This window comes from Pogona vitticeps, chromosome 3, assembly GCF_051106095.1.
Source record: "Pogona vitticeps strain Pit_001003342236 chromosome 3, PviZW2.1, whole genome shotgun sequence".
Taxonomy (NCBI): Eukaryota; Metazoa; Chordata; class Lepidosauria; order Squamata; family Agamidae; genus Pogona; species Pogona vitticeps.
The window spans coordinates 75,565,001-75,584,700 of NC_135785.1; the positions used below are offsets into that span (position 1 = coordinate 75,565,001).

General features: G+C 42.0%; 1 long non-coding RNA gene across 1 annotated transcript in view; it reads right to left on the reverse strand.

The window, feature by feature from the left end:
* The window catches only part of LOC144588394 (uncharacterized), a 34,098-nt gene extending 14,823 nt beyond the window's left edge, over positions 1-19,275 (reverse strand). The window contains exon 1 of the long non-coding RNA XR_013543937.1: positions 18,044-19,275. This is a non-coding gene — a long non-coding RNA (uncharacterized LOC144588394). The remainder of the gene's footprint in view (positions 1-18,043) is intronic.
* Between the last annotated feature and the right edge of the window lie 425 nt (positions 19,276-19,700).

Here is a 19,700-nt window from a genome sequence, read left to right on the forward strand (position 1 = left end):
TCGGTCTTACTAATTTTTTACTCTCTTAAAATTCTGTCAGCAGGATCCAGTGTTTTCTTGGAAATCAGAAGCTTGCTTCCTATTCTAAAAAGTCACTGAAAAAGTATGGTGATTTTGTAGTCATGGGAAAGGGAAGAACTCTCTCCCCCCCTCCCCCCCTCTCTCTGTGTACATAGTAATACTAACATTAGATATTCACTAACATTTACCTCAGACTGCCAGAGAACAATGTTAATTTCAACACTCTGAAATTACTTGCTGCTGTTTCCCAACAAAAAAGGTCTATGTTATACAGTACTTACAAGTCAAACTTGATTTAATATTAGTAGAATAAAGGTCTGTTTCTCATCACTGATGAGTAACACAAGAGTGGAAGAAATATTTGGGAGGAGTCAGATGGGAACCATGTACAGTGGTGCCCCGCAAGATGATGTTAATCCGTTCCATTGAAATCGCTGTCTTGTGAAAACATTGTCTTGCGAAATGCAATTCCCCATTGGAATGCATTGAAATCCGTTTAATGCGTTCCAATGGGGACAAATTGTCATCGTTTTGCAAAAATCGCCCATAGGGAAGCCATTTTGTGAAGCACCAATCAGCTGTTAAAATCACTGTCTTGTGAAGCATCGGTCCCGAAAACACCCATTTTGCGAAGTGCCAATCAGCTGTTAAAATCATCATCTTGCGAAGCATCGGTCCCTCCCCCCAAAAAAAATCTTGTGAAGCAACGTCCGAAACATCATATAGCGAAAATCACCCATAGGAAACACTGTTTTGCAAAGTGCTATAGTGATTGCAACAACTCATTGTCATGCGGATTCGTCGTTTTGCGCGGTAATCATCTAGCGGGGCACTACTGTAAATGTAAGGGGCCACACAGATTACGAAGTTGCATTTAGATGTAGGAGAGATTGTATCTTAGTAACAGATACAACAGTTTCACAAGAAGTTCCTTTGGAACACAGGAAACCACCCTACATGCAGGTGTCTTCAATTCCACATGAACACCTCTTGAAACAGTTTGACTATTAAAGCTTTTAACACATAAAACCTAACTGAAATAGGCCTACGGTTGAGAGGTCTGAATAGGTAATGCAAGCTCCACTCTAAAGATGCTGGGCATGGTGCAGTTGTGCAGAAGGAACAATGGGATGTCCCTCAAGAGATATCTTCTATTACCAAACTAGATGTGGTAGGATCTTTGTTAGCAGCAGATGGCATCTATCAGTAAAGCAGGACACTGCCAGTTACTCAGGAAGGAGGGAAGACATTTGCCCTCTACCTTTTTTTTTTCATGCTTAGAACGAGGCTCCTAGAAAAGTAGTTGCTGATCAGGGCAGGGCAGTCCAGGAGTGTTTCTTCCATAATGGCAGAATGCTCTGTTCCAAGGGAAGAAGAAAATAATCATTGAAAGGGAACTCCCACCACCCTTGTTCTGGCTCTCCAAAGGAAACGTCACCACAAAAATCAATGTGAGGATGCTCAGGTGGAAAGGATTGTGAATACATTTAGGCTGCTCTTGTCTGCCTTTGAAATTCTTCCAGCTTTCCTGTTGCAGACCCAGGCTGCGGTGGCTATTATGTCCCGCCCAAGCTTTACAACTAATATCATATCACCAATGGAAGAAAAGAGCCCCATGTTTGTCAACACTGACATTATATCCTCTTCAAACATAGAGAGGATTGTCCACCTTGCTCCCAGATGTATGGAAGCACTTGGTGATTATCAGTGTTGAGGAATATTTTGTTGAGATTTATACAGCCCTTCTGTGCCTTGAAAGAATGTGTGGGAGAGGGTTGTGACAACTAGACTCTACCTACGATAAAAAGTACACCAATTAGGCATTTGGAAGTCATACAAAACAACCTTATACAGATACAGATGCAAATAACACAAGAGTCCTTTCCAGGCCATCAAATGCACTTCTATGAAGGGCACTGTCAGTACATACAGTGCATCATTAGCAGGATGCCGTCAACCAGCTCAGCTCTTCACATGTGCTTTCAATGGATGAATGGGGGACTGCAGACTGCCCATCCTCCTTAAGCAATGAGTTGACTCATCTTCAATTTCCCTTTCCCTCAGATTTAAGGGATGAAACTTGAGGGCAAGTACTGGGCGCTGGGATGTCATGGTAGGCTTCCAAAATTCCAAATAAAAATTACTAAATTATATCTGTCTGTAATAAGAAAAAGAAACTATGTGTATTTGCTGCATCATCTCAACAAAGATGAACCCAGACTCACCTGGGTCCCACGTTGTGGTGGCGGCCTGGCCTCCCACACTCCCCCATGGATTTGTAATGGTGGCTGCCACATGACAGGCCATAAAGGAGTCTGGGAGAATGATGTCAGGTGAAGGGTCATGCTGGCTGCCAGGGATTGGCTGGTGCAACCAGAGGTGGGGTCTGTATTCACCCTCCCCACCCATCCCATGCTTGGTACAGTTAAGAGTTGTGGGCATTAGTAATGGTTTATGTTAGACAAGTTATTTGTTATTGCAGCTCATTTTATATCCATGTCACAGCTTTACTGGTAGTTTGGGAGCATTGAGGATGGATCCAGGGGATAATAGAGGGCAGGCATGGTCCTACCTGCCACTATCACTGAACCCCCTCCCTTTGAGGGATAGGGGCAAGGAACAGGGCTGCCCCAGCTTGGGGGGGGCAGGGCTTTGGCCTTCCCTTTGGGTGACAGGGAGCCATAGAATGACATATGCCCACGTAGTCTCTGAGGATCTGTCACCCCAGGTCATTTCCCAGAGAGATCTGGCATATGGATGCTAGATCGGTAATGCATTCAGGCCTGCCGATGGAAACAAGTCCAACCCCAATGCTTAGCCAAGGGAACTGCAGCTGTAATTCAGTTAATAAAGTTGTGCCCTTTAACTTCAAGTTTAAAGTATTTATTGTCTGGGGGAATTATTTAAAAAGCTTCATTTTATTTGCTAATTCTTCTTTCCTTTTTTCTTTATTACCAATGGCTGTATATGTTTGCCCTAAAATGTATCTGCTCAATCCACATTGTATGCCTAGTTTCTAAATGAGAGATGCTACAACAAAATTTCCTCATGCTATGCCAAGCCTCCTGTTCTTGGTAGGGTAGGAAAAGGTTGTCATTTCTCAGAAGACCAAAGCACTCTGAAATTTTGACAATTCTCTGTCTGTAACTAGTACTGTACTATTGTGGAGAAGAGAATAGTCTTTACGCTTGTACCTTCACCAACTCAATATGTCACCAGCCATCAGCAGGAGTATAAATAGTATTGAGTTGCCAAATGTTAACACATTTATGGAGAGGTGTTATCTTCAATTAACTGTGAGCTAAAGCAGTGGTCCCCAACCCTGGGCCTCCAGATGTTCTTGGACTACCACTCCCAGAAGCCTTCACCACCACCTTGGCTGGTCAGGATTTCTGGGAGTTGAAGTCCAAGAACATCTGGAGGCCCAAGGTTAGAGACCACTGAGCTAAAGGATGGTTCCATTTTTTGTAGCCCCTGTTCAGTTGATTCCACCTCCCCTCTTGCACACAGGAAGTCCCTTTCTTCCACTGTTCCTCTTGCCTTATCAATTCTGAATTCAGCACAAAACTGGGGAGGTTAATTTGGGGGGGGGAGTTGCTTGGAGCACCTAAAGAAGTAGGCTCTCCTCATGAAAGTGCATGTTAAATGACACTTGTTAGTCTAAAAGAGGTCATAAGATTCTGGTATTTTTTCAAACATTTAGTTGTAGTTATAATTCAAAAGCCAAAAAAAAAATCAGTAATTACTAGATTTACAATTTTTTTAATGTGGAATAGGACTGTGAGTGGAGGGAGGAAATTTTGAGTTTATTTTATTTATATGCTTTAAGGGTATTGGTTGGGAGGTAATTTAAAGATTCATTTGGTTCCTTTTATATACTGTCTATTTGTATTGTTTATTTTGTCTTATTTTAATTTTTATTTCATTCTATGTTATTTTGTTTTGCTGTATTTACTTTATCTTGTTTATTTCATTATTTTAATTGTTTAATTTGGTTATTGTTAACTATTTAGTTTGATATTTTTTGTTAGATTTATTACACTGCATCTGGTTTATGTATTTACTTTATTGTGTTTTCTCTTTTTTCATCTTTTCTCTTGTCTTTTGATCTTTTCTTATGTTAATAATTTCGTTATTATTATTTAATTTGTTTGAATTAATTTAGGGTTTTCTGTTTTTTCTTTTCTTTTCTTTTGATATGGAATGGAAGACCTGCCCTCCCAGCAAGGGGCTATTGAACATCTCTGTGATTACGGGTAGAGGGAGATATGGCGTTGGCACAGCCCCTACTTGTGTTAGAAGAATGATGAACAGATGTTTGAAGGCTGTTCACTGTTCTAGGACTGTGATCAACCATTAGTATCAAGGTAGCCAGATCAGCCAACCCTCCACTCTAAAACTGGTGCTGTTGAATGCCTGGTCTGTATGCAATAAATTCCAGGTTATTTACGATCTTATTCTGGAGGAGGATGCAGACCTGGCATGCATAACCAAAATGTGGATAGGTGGAGAAGGGGTCCTCCCCTAACACTTGCCTGTCCACCTGGCTATGCTGTCCAGCACCAGGGTAGACTGGAGGGGTGGGGGGGAGTAGCCATCGTATTTAAAAACACCTTGGAGGTTACTAGACGCTCCTCGGTGGTAAAGCCAGATCTGGACTGCCTCCATGTGTTGATAGGGGCCAGGGATGATATTGGGATCTTGCTGGGTTACCGCGCTTCCCGCGACCCAGCCATTTCCTTACCAGAGCTGGCGGACTGTTGAGGTCCCCAAAGCTATCAGTTTGGGGTGATTTCAACATTCATGTGGAGGCAGAGACTTCTTGAGTTCTTGGAAACCATGGCTTCCTTGAACATGTCCCAACATGTCAACAGCCCCACCCATGTGGGTGGTCATATGTTAGACCTGTTTTTTTTCCACCAATTGGAGTGAGTGTGGTCTGATGGTGACTGACCTTATGTCCGTCCCCTTGTCATGGTCAGATCACCGCCTAATAAAATGTAACCTCTCAGTGGCTCTCTCCCCTCACAGGGAGCAGGGGCCTATTTCTATGGTCCCCCCTCAAAGGCTACAGGATCCTGTAGGATTCCAGAATGCCATGAGAGGTGTTTCAGCTGACCTGGCTGGTGTGCCTGTCGAGGCTCTGGTTGATCGTTGGTTTACCGCCACCATCAGGGCCGTAGACATGATTGCTCCTAAACTCCCTCTCCAACGCAGAGCTCGGCCTGTGCCCTGGTTTAACCGGGACCTATGAACGATGAAGCAATTTAGGAGAAGGCTAGAGCGCAAGTGGAGAAAGAACCCAACGGATTATAATTGGATAGCTGTCAGGGTCGCGACTAACCTTTACCTAGCCAAGGTAATGGCTGCTAGCCGAGTACATCTTACTAACTGGATAAGCAAAGCTTCAAATCAGCAGATGGAGCTATTCCGTACAGTGCGCAACCTATCCAGAATTCGTCTAAGGGAGGGGCCTCCCCTTAGTATTTCACCGGACTAATTTGCAACATTTTAAACATCTAAAGTAGAGGCCATCTGCCAGGAGCTATCTCCTTTTTTAGATACAGTGAGTTGAGCAGAGATGTCCAGCGCTCCACCTTGCCCGGTGACTCTTGATTTCATTTAGCCTGTGATACCAAATATTGTGGACACAGCGCTTGATTGCTGTCAGGCCACCACCTCATCCCTTGACCCTTGCCCGGCCTGGCTAATCAAAGCAGCCAGGCCTATAACAACAGAATGGGCCACAGAAATAATTAATGGGTCTCTCAAGGAGACACTCATTAGGCCCATAAGGAAGAAACCTAGTTTGGCGGCAGATGAAATTGGCAATTATAGGCCCATCACCAATGTTTCTTTCATCAGCAAAGTGGTGGAGAGGGTGGTGGCCGATCATTTGGATGAAACAGATGCCCTGGATCCATTCCAGTTGGGTTTCAGGCCATGCCATGGTACAGAAATGGCATTGGTTGCCCTGTGTGATGACCTATTGAGGGAGGCTGACAGGGGTAAAACATCTCTGTTGGTCCTCCTCGATATCTCGGCGGCCTTTGATACCATCAGCCACGGTATCCTCCTGAGGAGGCTCTCTGAGTTGGGAATTGGTGGCCAGGCGTTTGCCTGGCTCCGATCCTTCCTCAGGGACCATCCTCAGAGAGTACAGCTTGGGGACAGAGTATTGACCCCATGGAGCTTCAATTGTGGGGTTTTGTAGGGTTTGAACATCTCCCCAATGCTGTTTAATATCTACATGAAGCTGCTGGGTGGGGTCATCAGGGGATGTGGGGCATCGTGCCATTAGAATGCTGATGACACTCAGCTCTACATCTCCTTTTCTCCAACTGCAGTGGATGCCGTTGTGTCCCTTCAGAGCTGCTTGGAGTCTGTGCTGCAATGGATGCAGGAAAATGGGCTAAGGCTGAACCCAGACAAGACGGAGGTCCTGACGGTGGGTGGCCCCATCATCAGCGGTCTGGGAAACTCCCTCTAAGTTTTTTGGGGGGTGACTCGTACCTCAAAGAGTGAGGTTTGCAGCTTGGAGATCCATTCAGAGCTGGCATTCACCATGGAAACTCAGGTGGCATAGGTGGTCCGTACCACCTTTTTTCATCTTCAGCAGATAGCCCAGCTGCATGCCTATCTTGATGTTGGGGCGCTCACCACCTTGGTATATGTGCTTGTAATCTAGAGATTAGACCCCTGTAATGCACTCTACGTGGGGCTACCTTTGAGGCTGATGCAGAAACTCCAAACAGTGCAGAGTGCGGTGGCCAGACTCCTTAGTGGAGTGAGAAAATATCATCATATCTCTCCCACTCTGGCTGCTTTGCACAGGCTGCCCATCTGATTCCGTGTTAACTTCAAAGTTTTAATGCTTACGTATAAAGCCCTAAACGGTTTAGGGCCTCGATACTTGGCAGAATGCCTATTCCCACCAAAATCTACCCGTATCACCCGATCGAGTCAGGAGGTGTGGTTGAGGAGCCCAACGCCGAGGGAGGCCCGGAAGGAAAAAAACAAGAAACTGGGCCTTCTTGGCGTTAGCACCTTGCCCCTGGAATAAACTTCCTCCACAGATTTCTGCGGCCCCTTTGTTGGGCATCTTTAAAAACCAACTGAAAACTTGATTTTTTTCTTCCTCTTTTTTCCTTATTCTTCCATCTTGAACAACTTGTTTATTGATGTTTACAATCTTGTTATATTTTAAATTGTTATTATATATGTTGGAAGCCACCCAGAGTAGTCGATTGACTAGATGGGCAGGGTATAAATAAATAAATAAATAAATAAATAAATAAATAAATAAATAAATAAATAAATAAATAAATAAATAAATAAATAAATAAATAAATAAAATAACTACCATTTACAGTTACACCATGACAGGAATGACATTAGCTATTATGTTACAGTTGTAATGTGATTTAACCCTATCTTCATTATTGGAAAAAGGGAATTAATTGAAAATAACTTGCTTCTTTGCAACTTGTTACTACCAAGCTGTGGGTCAGTATTTATGTGATTTATGTGACTCATATGACCGGGCCATTTAAGATTACCCCATCCCATATAAAATATATTTAGCTATTCATTGTAAGCAATTCTGAAGAAATATCCACAAATGTGAGATAGTGGGCCACCATGTGGTTAGACTGCGCGCGCACGCGCGCGCGCGCGCGCGCGCACACACACACACACACACACACACACACACACACACACACACACAAAACCACTTAGTAAGTGGTTACATTCCAATGTGTCACAGAATGTTACCAGCAAGTAAAGAGATAATTGTATTCTCCCTGTCTTAATTCCTGTGGTCAAATGTGTGGTGGTTAGCGAAAGAGTATCTGCTATTTTCAAATAATTCTTTATCCTTCACTTAAATTCATTTGCATATATATGTATCTTTCATTTCAATAGGTCATCTTACTGAAAAAACACCCAATGCTTAATCCTTCATCATTAAGGTGGATTCAGGTATTCAGAAATCTATGTATTTTTGTCTGTACAGTCCTCCATACCATTCATAGATAAAGGTGTGAGAAATAAAACTCTCCTATTCTGGGTGATACATCTAAGGAAACTATGACAGCAAGTGATATCTAAAAATACATGAGTGAGAAGGTCTACCTCATCAATTTTTTCCCAGTCTTTATCACTTTTGTTTTACCCACAGGTTCGTTCAGATACTGCACTTATTTGTTTATTAATTTGGTATCCCACCTTTCCACGAAAAACAGTGCTCAAGGCAACTGACAATAAACTATACATAAAATAACAAGGTCAGAATTAGCCCGTTAATCAAATAAAAAGACATTGAATTATAACATACCAAGTAAAAACACATTAACAACAAGAAATAATGGCACCCACCAAATGCAAACTCACTTCAGCAACAAATCAACATCAAAAGCAAGGGATGTAAATCCACACTTGCCTCATCCTCACACATAGGGAAAGCAAGGTATTTTATGACACTCTCAATATGTGGAGAGAGCAAGAAGAGGAAGAATGATTCCCACCCCCACTCCCTGCAAATTAAGCAGAATATAACACTTAATGTAGGAGTGTTCTTCTAATTTGGAATTTATTTGGAAACCGAAGCATTGCAGGGTATTTATCCATTTCGAAACTTAGCTGAAGTGAGGAAGTCAAAAATGATGGTCAAATTGAACTGGAGCTTTCAGAAAGGCAAAATTTTGCTCTGGCATTTGTGGATTAAAATCTAGAGGAGCAGTGTTAATTTTAGAGGATACAGGGGTTGATGGTCAACTGGTCAAAAGTGTGCAGTTAAAGAATAGATGCATAGAAGGGCGGGAGCTAGGCAAGAAGTAAGCTGCACAGCTACTAATGGTCTAATGCTCTACTAGTAGGGAGAGGGAGGGAGGAAGATGGCAAGGAAGTAAACAAACTGGTACGAGCTTTTCCTGCACACTGGAGGTTGAGCAGTAGTTGATGCAATGGAATTTTCACCCTCTCATCTCTGGTCAGAACCCTTTGTTTTCCTCCTTCTTGGGTCTCCCCCCTCCCCCCCCAATTTTCAAAAATATATTAATTTATCAACAGACTTTGAAATATTCTGGTACAAATTGAAACAGGCTAGAAATGCACTTGAAGCAAATTGGTTGTGATTTGTAAGGTGAATAATTTGCTTTAATGCAAATAATGTTCTAATAAAAATTGTGCGGAATGGCAATGCTTGTAGTTTTGTTCAGTTGATTTTCAAGGGTTAGCTGCATCTGGGAGTTGTTTTATTTTTACAAACAGCCAATTCTTCAGGGGTTTCTGTTTGAGTACTTTACTTTTCATTTTAAAAATAATATTTTTAAAACAGATCATTTGCACAAATCGTATTAAATGGGTTCAATTATTTGTAACATGGAAGGGACTGTGGAGAGGTTTACTGTACCGTATAGATGGTTAAGACTAGGAGCCTCTCAGAAAAAAAAGGTATGGCAGCTCTAATTCAGCATCAACTGGGTTGAACACATAAAGATTAAAATCCACACTTTTAAGAGTTAAGTATTCAGAGTCTTGTGCCTACATGGGTAAAACTGTGAACCCAAATTATTTTTTTAAATTAAGATTTTCCTTCCAAATATGAGGAAATTTGTAAATTTTTGAGAAATTCTGATAAAAATAGAACAGAACCAAAATCCTTCCCAATCTTTAAGCACAACAGGCATGTTGCTAGCATGGCTCCTCCCTGGAGTTCCTGGAAGTTCAGAGTAATCTGCAATTTTTTAAACATTTGAAACTGCATATTTAAATGTCCATTTTAATATGTATTTAAATCTCTTTGATCTCAAAATGTTATTTAAATTTTCCTGTTTCCCGCAAAAAAAATTACATATTTAAGAGTGAATTTTGATGCACCTGAACTGCCAAGAACTGCTGTGCAATATTCAGAGAAGGACGAAATCCAAGGGAATTCTAAGTGCAATCCGCATATAAACCCCAGAGGCGTAGATCAGGTCATTAGTTTCATATAAGTATTTGCAAAAATCCAATTCCTCCAACTGACATTTTTAATGTGTTCTTCTCTGCCTGAAGAAGCATGATGTTGAATTAGGATCTCCATCTTTCATGGGAAAACATGATGCAAATCAGGGTTAAAATGTTCTGGCAATGCTATGTGGCAAAGTGACTTCCTGTACTCCAGTTGGCTCTTAGCAGCTCTAGTAGTCCCTATCTTTATGAGCCCCTGAGTAATGTGAAATTAATAAACAAAAAAGCAAAATCATGTTGTCTTCCTTTTCAGTTCAAAAAAGCCTTCTATGGAATCCAATATTTTCCTTCCTTTTCTAAATGAAGTATTAGGAGCCTGTATGCAACTTATGTGTGTGTGCATGCATGGCAGGATGCAAAAGCTTTTTCTTCAGAAAAGGGGGAGGCCTGCAGTCTCCAAAAACAGCATTACATTTGGAATGAGCCTTGTTATAATGTATGAACCAACATAATAAAACCTGCAATCTTTATAAAGAGCCAGGAAAGTTCAAGCATTCACCAGGTTAGTATTAAATTTGCTAGAAAGAAGTGTGTTTATGTGAAAGGGGGAGGGGGGAGGATCATGAATGGTAAGTAAAGGGATTTTTTTTTAAAAAAAAAAGAGGTAGAATTCATGTCAAAACTGCAAGCGATCTGGAAAGAGATGTTTGTCTTGGACAATTCTAAGGAAGTGACATCATCTTAGTATGCCTATTGGGATATTAGTTCTGCATTTTTCAGGCCAGATTTTGGCTCTAAAGTTGGTGAAATTAGGCAATCTTGTTAAGCTGCACTTCAAGCCGCCCACCTCCACAACACATTACAACACACCTATGACATGACCCAAGAACAATGGGTGAAAAATGGGCTATAAAAACATGAATGGCCTGCTTCATATAAAGTGCATTTTATAGTGCAGGTGTGCCTTCATTTATCGATACCGTAAAGCAGTGAGATCATGCTGGCAATAAAACACAACATTTGTTATAAAGGAGAGAGAGAGAGAGAGAGAGAGAGAGAGAGAAACGAGTGGGGGATCTATTAATTAAACATGTAATTGGTAAAATTGGAGGGACTTCAACAGGGTGTTTTATAAATGTGCTTGGGTATTTTGTCATCAAATGCTTTACATCATCTCACACAAAATCAAAAACTTTCTATAAAGCTTTTGACAGAAATTGCAGAGTGGGAGAGATGGAGGGGGAAGACTGAAAGTTGATTTTAAAAGTATATTACTACTATTTGGGGTTACAATGGTGGTGCTGGAAGGCACATTATGACTCTGGTGTCCTAACAGTTCCTGAGGGGGGGGGGCGTTTTTCCCTACCAACCCTCATAGGTTTGCAAGATCTGAGCAGGGCTATTGATGATACGTTCTTTGGGAGGCCATTGATTCATACAGAAGGCCTCCATACAGGAAGCAACTTGACAGCATGTAACCACAACAATAACAACCTGGTTGGAATAACTGGGGAGTCCCCTACATGGAGAATGACAGCATATAAGTAAGTAAGTAAGTAAGTAAGTAAGTAAGTAAGTAAGTAAGTAAGTAAGTAAGTAAGTAAGTAAGTAAGTAAGTAAATTAATAAATTAATAAATTAATAAATTAATAAATAAGAAGGGGGGAATATAAATAGGAAATTCTACCTGAGATTTTATTACTTGCATCTTCTGGGGAGAATTGCACTGTTTCCCCCTTTCTTCTTTGTATACTAAAAAGGAGACTAATACAGTGGTGCCCCGCATAGTGACATTAATCCGTTCCAGAATTAACGTCGCTATCCAGAAACATCGCTTTGTGGGGGGAAAAGCTCACCTTTATGCGAAAATCCTCCATGCGGCCGCCATTTTCGCTGCCCGGTAAGCGAGGAATCCGGGCCAAAACACAGCGGGTGGCCATTTTGCCATCTTCCCTGCTCCAGCCCCTCCCCCTCCCCGCCTTACAGCTGATCGGCAGTGCTCTTAGAAGCTTCCCCAGCAGGTAAATAGGCAGTGGAAATGCACTGGGGAAGCCTCTGAAAGTGGCGCTTTGCCGGGGTGGGGTGGGTGGGGGTGGGGGTGGTGGCAGGGACAGGCCTGCCACCCCTGCACACCCCCTCACGCCCCCCCACAGCAAAGCAGGGCTTTCAGAGGTGCATTTCCACTGCTGAAAAGGCCCCAGGAGGCTTCTGAAAGCGGTGCTTTGCTGAGGTGGGGGTGGTGGTAGGGGCAGGCCCACCACCCCAGAGCCCCCCTCACACCACTTTCAGAGGCTTCCCCAGTGCATTTCCACTGCCTATTTACCTGCTGGGGAAGCTTCTAAGAGCACCACCGATCAGCTGTAAGGCAGGGAGGGGGAGGGGCTGGAGCGGGGAAGATGGCTCCTGGCTCTTTTCTGGGACGATCACTTTCCCCCCCCCTCATCGCAAGCTGTGCAAAAATGGGGCATTTGCGATGATGGGGGGAAGCCATCATCACAAAGCGATTTTTCCCTATAGGGAACATCGCAATGCGATCGCAAAGGTAAAGGTAAAGGTAAAGGTTCCCCTTGACAATTTTTTTGTCCAGTCGTGTCCGACCCTAGGGGGCGGCGCTCATCCCGCTCTTCAAGCCATAGAGCCAGCGTTTGTCCGAAGACAATCTTTCCGTGGTCACATGGCCAGTGTGATTTAGACACGGAACGCTGTTTACCTTCCCACCGAGATGGTACCTATTTATCTACTCGCATTTGCATGCTTTCGAACCGCTAGGTTGGCGGGAGCTGGGACAAGCAACGGGTGCTCACTCCGTCCCGTGGATTCGATCTTACGACTGCTTGGTCTTCTGACCCTGCAGCACAGGCTTCTGCGGTTTAGCCCACAGCGCCACCACGTCCCTCTGCGATCGCAAAAGCAATCGCAAAATCTTCATCGCTATGCGGATTCATCATTAAACGGGGCGCCCGTTAAGCGAGGTACCACTGTATAAGATAAAGTATATGACAGATGTCCTTCAAAGATCACATTTTAGGAGGCTGTGTCTGTTGTTACTAACACAACAGACCTGGTCTATATTTTAAGGGCCCTCTTCTGCTAAAAGTGCTCTTCGAATTGTGTTGTTTTGATTAAGTGAAATGTCTTTACCAATACTGTTTCTCTGTACAGTTATGCATATTGCATAGAATAATAAAAAAAATCTTCACATCATCAACTCAAAAGAAGAAAAACCTTGCCCATAAATAGCCAGGCCTTGGGGATGCCCACCTGCTGAGAAGCATTTAAATCTGGGGCATAAGATCTTTTCCATTTTGCTTGTTAGATGAATTAAAAGACTGTTCCAATTTCACCAGCCATATTTTGGTTCAAAATCAGTGGAAAAGGATTTATGGATGTAAATCACTACTGGTACTGTTCTCATGCACTGGAATGAGAAACCACTATATATTTTTTTTCCTCATAAAAGAGTGAGATTTCTTTTATGAGTCTTGAGAAGGGATTGGGCAGGTCTAAGACCATTTTTTCTTCTTCTGGAAATAATGCAGATTGTGCAAAAGTACAATAGCCAATTATTTTTTGTGGATTTTTCAGAATTGAACGTAATAGGTTTTTTTCTCTCTCTTTTTAAACCACCTCACAATCATTCTGTGCTAGCTCTGTGTGTGTGCTTTCTATAAAAAGAAAAGACACAAAAATGTACAAAGACTGCTGCAGTGATGTGGCCCATAACCTACAAAAATCACAAGGAAGAAAAGAAGTTTTCCTTGCCTCATTCTTTCTCAGGAGGTGAGGTATCTCACAGTGTTTGGAAATTTCTCTTTGAGGTGTCTCATCCTGTTGAGACAGCCTACATGAAGGCAAACAACAAATGTGTTCTTCACATCCCTCAAATAAATGCTGCACCACAGCCTAGGTCTGTATGCTGAGCAATGACAGTGATTGAGTTAAATTTAGTAAAGGGGTAAGATTCCTTAAATTCATCAGACATCTACTCACAATGGTGAATAGGGCTGAGCATCTCAGGAAAATTTCAGATATGACTATGAATGCAGCCCTTGTTTCCACTGAGATTCTAATGCTGATGTAAGATATGCATCACCCAAAATACTCATTTGCATTACAAATACCTCTCCTCCATTTCTTCCTCCACAATCAGATATTCAGATAAAGTGCAGAAGTGGAGCAAAGTGCAAACTATGTTGCATGTTTGAAATCTGTCTATTACCTGTGCCATAAGGCAGGTCAAGATAAAGTTCTGTCAAATGACTTGATTTAGCAGTTATTTTAATAGAGATGTAACAGAGAAAACTGCTGCACTGCAGGCTTGTACCAGAGAATATCCTAACAGCAAATGCTCAGGGGATTTATAAGCAGCTATGTCCACATTTCAATTGGAAAGAACCAATGTTAAAAAATACCTTCTAGTGTCTGTACCTAGGTCTGGATTTCATTGGTTGAAACAGATATCATTTACAGACTTTCTCGTACCCCAGCCCTCTTTCCTTAGGAAAGCCATGGTAACTCCAATAAGGAGACACTGAGTTATCTGTCTGCACTATACTTGGTTGCAAAGTGTCTTTAAATTTCATTTCTGAATAAATCACTCCAGGATGCTTTAGAAATAAGTTTCACTTTCACATCTGCCTCTAGCAAGCGGAAACCTAGCCTTCTAGTCTATAGAAGTAAATGGGTTTTCAAATATTATGAATTATTGTTAAAGGTATTCAGAACTATCAAATTTGGGTTTGGGTATATTCAGAATGATCCAAATATGGCATTATTCTGTGAATTCCAAATGCGGGTGCATATCTATAGTTTTTAAACAATAGCTATCAGTAACCATGGGAACAATTTGTTTGACAATAATGTGCAAATAATATGGAGGAAATATACGATCATCTTTGCTCCCCCTATATCTCCATTATGTCCTATATTAGAACATCCTAAATTTAAATTTCAAGATAAATATACACAATTTAAGCAATGGAAAGAGAGAGGAATGTATAGAATAAGAGACTTTTTTATACAAGGAAAACCTATTAGAAAAAAACTAGGCAAATAGTAATTAATTGGTATCAGATTGCCCAAATTAGAAATTTGGCAACTCACCTACATAAAACACTGGGTTCAAATGGAGCATTAACAGAAATAGAGAAATATTGTATAGAGATAGGGAATAAAAGGAAAACAGGGTTAATTTCAGTACAGTGGTGCCTTGCACAGCGAGGTTAATCCGTCCCGGATTAACCCTCGCTGTGTGAAACATCGCTGAGCGGGGCAGAAAAGCCCATTGGAATGCATTAAACATTGTTTAATGCGTTCCAAATCGGCTGAAAACTCACCGTTCAGCGATGCTTCTGGGGTCCGGCAGCCATTTTCGCGCCCTCCCCTCGCTGAACGAGGGCACGAAAATGGCTGCGATCAGCTGTTCTGCGGCTTCAAAATGGCCGCAGGAACAGCCGAAAGGGCCAGGCGCAGCGTTTTCGCGCCCTTAGTAAGCGAGGGGAGAGCGCGAAAACGCTGCGCGCAGCCATTTCGGCTGTTCCGGCAGCGTTTTCGCGCTCTCCCCTTGCTTACCAAGGGTGCGAAAACGATGCACATGGCCGTTTTGGGGTACGCGGCGGCCATTTTGGACCCGCCGATCAGCTGATCGGCGGGTCCAAAATGGTCGCCGGAACAGCCGAAATGGCCAGGCGCAGCGTTTTCGCGCCCTTGATAAGCAAGGGGAGGGCGCGAAGATGCTGCGCGCAGCTTACCGACCTTCATTCTGCGATTTTCGCCTATTGGGGCCATCGCTGTGCGATCGCATTAGCGATCGCAAGAGCGTCCTCATAGAGCGAATTCATCGCTCTACGGGGCGCTCGTTGTGCGAGGCACCACTGTAATTTATAAAAGTATTATAGATAAACAACTTGGAGACAATATGGGATCCAAGATAGTTTGGGAGACAAATTTAAAAACTGAAATATTAGAGAACACATGGAAAAGAATGTGGACCTCTCAACCTTACAAATCAGTATCATCTCAAGCTAAAGAAACAATGTTAAAAGTAGTGCACAGATGGTACTTATACCCTGTAAAAATAAATATCAATAAAAGACTATCAGACATGTGTTGGAGGAAGTGTAGGAATAACGGAACTCTGGAACATATGTGATTAACATGCACAAGAGTGGAAATTTTCTGGTCTGAAGTAATTAAGTGGTTGGAAAGTATAACAAAAGAAAAAATAATTTCAAATGAAACTTTGCTACTTTTTTCATTATTTGCAGGAGGGAATGAAAACATTGTGAATAAAGAACTAATTGTGATTATATTAGGAGGAGCCCATAATGACATTGCCCATCACTGGAAGGACTCTCAGGACTTGTCCTTGTAAAGATTTCAAAATAGAATGTGGTGTGAGAAAATAGATGGAAATTGGGACTTGTAGTCATACAAAGATGGTAGATGTTGTGGAATGTGAAGAGAGAGAGGTTTGTATTTTGAAAAGGAGAAGAGGGGGGGAGAAATAGCCCAGCTTCCCTAGATGCTAATATGTAGAGAGAGCAAAGATGATTACTTAGCATAGTCTTTGCTGTTTATTATTTTACCTAAGAATAGTGAACTTATTTAATCATGGTAACTGCTGGATATGCTTAATGCTTTATAGCTTTTAACATTACAACTATATTCTAATGAAACTACTTAATTTTCTTAATAAAATAATTATTCTTAACTGAAGGACTGGTCTATTGAACAGCAGAACTTACTCCTAAATCCAGTGGGGATTTGAGAAGGTCACTAGTTGCTACTGTAATATAGAGAGGTCCTACCTGGCCAGTCTGTTGTGCTGTCTAAGGAAGCACATAGTCAATGGTTTATTGCTTTGAAAGTAAGCAAGTGTTTCTTTTAAGGTCAAGCTTGTCCATGGAGCACGAATTAGGCACTTCTGAAGCCTAAAGGACCTACCTCAGGTAATAAAAGTGGTGGTTTTGTGTCCAAAGTGACACCTCACCTGAGATGATTATCTGTTTCAGGAGAAGTGATCCTGACATATGGAGACTGGCTTTGATGGAAAAACTGACCTACCACATTAAACTCTATAGAGATTAAATAAAACAAGATAAATTTATTGAAGTACAGTGGTGCCTCGATTTACGACCATAATCCATTCCAGAAGATGGACGTAACTCGAAATGGTCATAAGTCGAAGCACCATTTCCCATAGGAATGCACTGAAATGCAATTTATCCGTTCCAGCCAAAGGAAAAAAAATTAATCCCTTCCGGCTGAAAGGGGGGGGGGGAGAAAAGCAATCAAATGTGCAAGACCCATTGGAAATGCACAGAAAACAAATGGAACAGATCTGAAATGCATAGAGAATAAAGGGGGCAGGTCAAAAATGCAAAGAAAACAAAGGAAAAAGCAAGGGAAACATGCAGGACCTATTGGAAATGTGGGTAAAACCCCAAAAGCAACCAAACCCCCCAAAACCCATTGGAAATGGGGGGAAGCAAAAAAAAACCAAGACCCATCAGAAATGGGGGGAAGCCAAAAACAAACAAATCCCCGAGACCCATCAGAAATGGGGGAAAGCCAAAAAACAAACAACCCCCAAGACCCATCTTAAGTGGGGAAAAAAACCAAAAAGCAACAAAAAACCCCAAGACCCATCAGCAATGGGAGGAAAACCCCCCAAAAAGCAACCAAATGCCCCAAGACTCATCGGAAATGGGGAAAACACTCCAAAAAGAAACAAAAAACCCCAAGACCCATTGGAAATGGAGTGGGGAAACCAAAAAACAAACAAACCCCCCCAAGACCCATCACAGCACAGAAACATAACCCCCCAGCTCAAAACCACAGTGCAAAAACACCCATAAGAGTTTTTAAAAAGCAGAAAACAGCACCTTACCTTACCAGGCAGCCTGAAGCCTCCCTGCAAACACACACTCTCTCTCTCAGAAGCAGAAGGAGGCAGTCACAAGCCTCCTCCAACACACACCTCCGACACACTCTCTAACTGCTGGGGCAAAAGAGCTACAAAGAAGCAGCCTCGTCACCACCTACAGTTAGAAATTTGAATTTCCCACCTTTTTTCCCTGCCTTTTTCTGTTCGTAAGTGGAAGGTCCAGTCACAAGTAGAAGCAAAATTTTGCCACCAGAGCTGGTCGTAACTCGAAATGGTCGTAAGTAGGGACGGTCGTAAGTCGAGGCACCACTGTATGGTATCCCTTGTTGGCCTCTGGTGCAGGAGATGAAATGGAAAATTGGCTGAAATGCTGGTTAGTTTGAATAACTGTAGGGTTAGAAGTAAAACATATATAAATATTTAAATATTATTATTATACTATAGATAAAAAATTATTGGAAGTGTAACTGTATTTATAGGTAATTGCTACTTTTTTACTTTTGTTACATGATCAGAGGATTGTAACTTATACAATAATAAAAATTTAATTTAAAAAAAAAAATAATGTACAAATAATAACCTTAGAACTACAGAGCTAGAAGGGACCCTATGAATCATCAAGTCCAGCCCCTGTCAAGGAGGCACACTGCGGAATTGAACTCCCAAACTCTGGCTTCACAGCCAGAGCGCTAAACCACTAAGCTATCCAGGGGTGATTGAATCCTTTTCTCTCCTGACACAATCTCAATGAAAATCCATCTCACTCCAGTTGTTAATAAGGACTTAATAGCAGCTTTTGGGTGGAGATTTCATTGGGACTATGCTGAAAAAGGAAGAGCTAACTGTCTCAAATACCATCATCCAGATAAAAGAGGGGAGTACTGTTTCGACTACACATGAGTATATACCGCATCTTATTGACTCTGGAATCCTCCTGCTTGCAAAGATCTATTCACTCTGCTGAAAGAAGTGAACAAGCAGCTAAAATGCAGCCTATATGTCACCCATGTATTTAAAGACACATTTGTACTCATAGAATGATGAAATTAATAGATTTCCAAAATGTCCCCAAGCCATTTTTATATGGAGCCTTTTTTTTTCCTAAACTATATGAAGTGATCATCAGAATACACACTTGGGAGCTGAGGCTTTTAAAGGGGTATCAAGAAGAGCTTCAAGAAAAGTCCTACAAACTGAGTATAAAGCCATACGCACTGTGGATGAAATCTCAGCCTAACACAATCCCTTTTAATTCCTATTAGAGATGGCATGAACTGGAAAACCAATGGTTTGTGATGGTTCATGGTTTGTGGCTATCTATGAACCATGAAATATCATCACACCCTCCCCCCCAAAAAACTGGTTTGTTGTTCATTTTTGGGGTTCATGCCTGCCCACCCCTTCCTCTCCCGTTGCCCTCATCACTTCCCTACCTTGTCTTGAAGCTGCCACCTTCACCACCACTACCATCCTGAGACGCAGCAGGCCCGGCTTACCTGCAAGGAGCCAGGCTTGCTGCCTGTGTGGATGTGTCTGTCGCTCAGCAGTCAAGTGGCTGCCTGTGCTGCAGCAGCAGCTCCACTTCCTCAAAAGTAGTGCAAAATGATTTTTTTCCCCCTTCTGTTTTGTCCTCAAAATTCCCTTATAAGTAGGTCAAGGTAGAGGCTTGCAAAAGGACACCTGCTAAGTATCTACGTCTCCATGAGTACTGAATAGAGCTCCTCCAAATCTTGATACAGGATTCCAGCTGCCATATTACACTTACTCTCTCTGAATACTCAAGAAATGTCATTTCCCATCCCACTGCAGTTTACTGCAGAAGTTCATCAGGTTTGCAA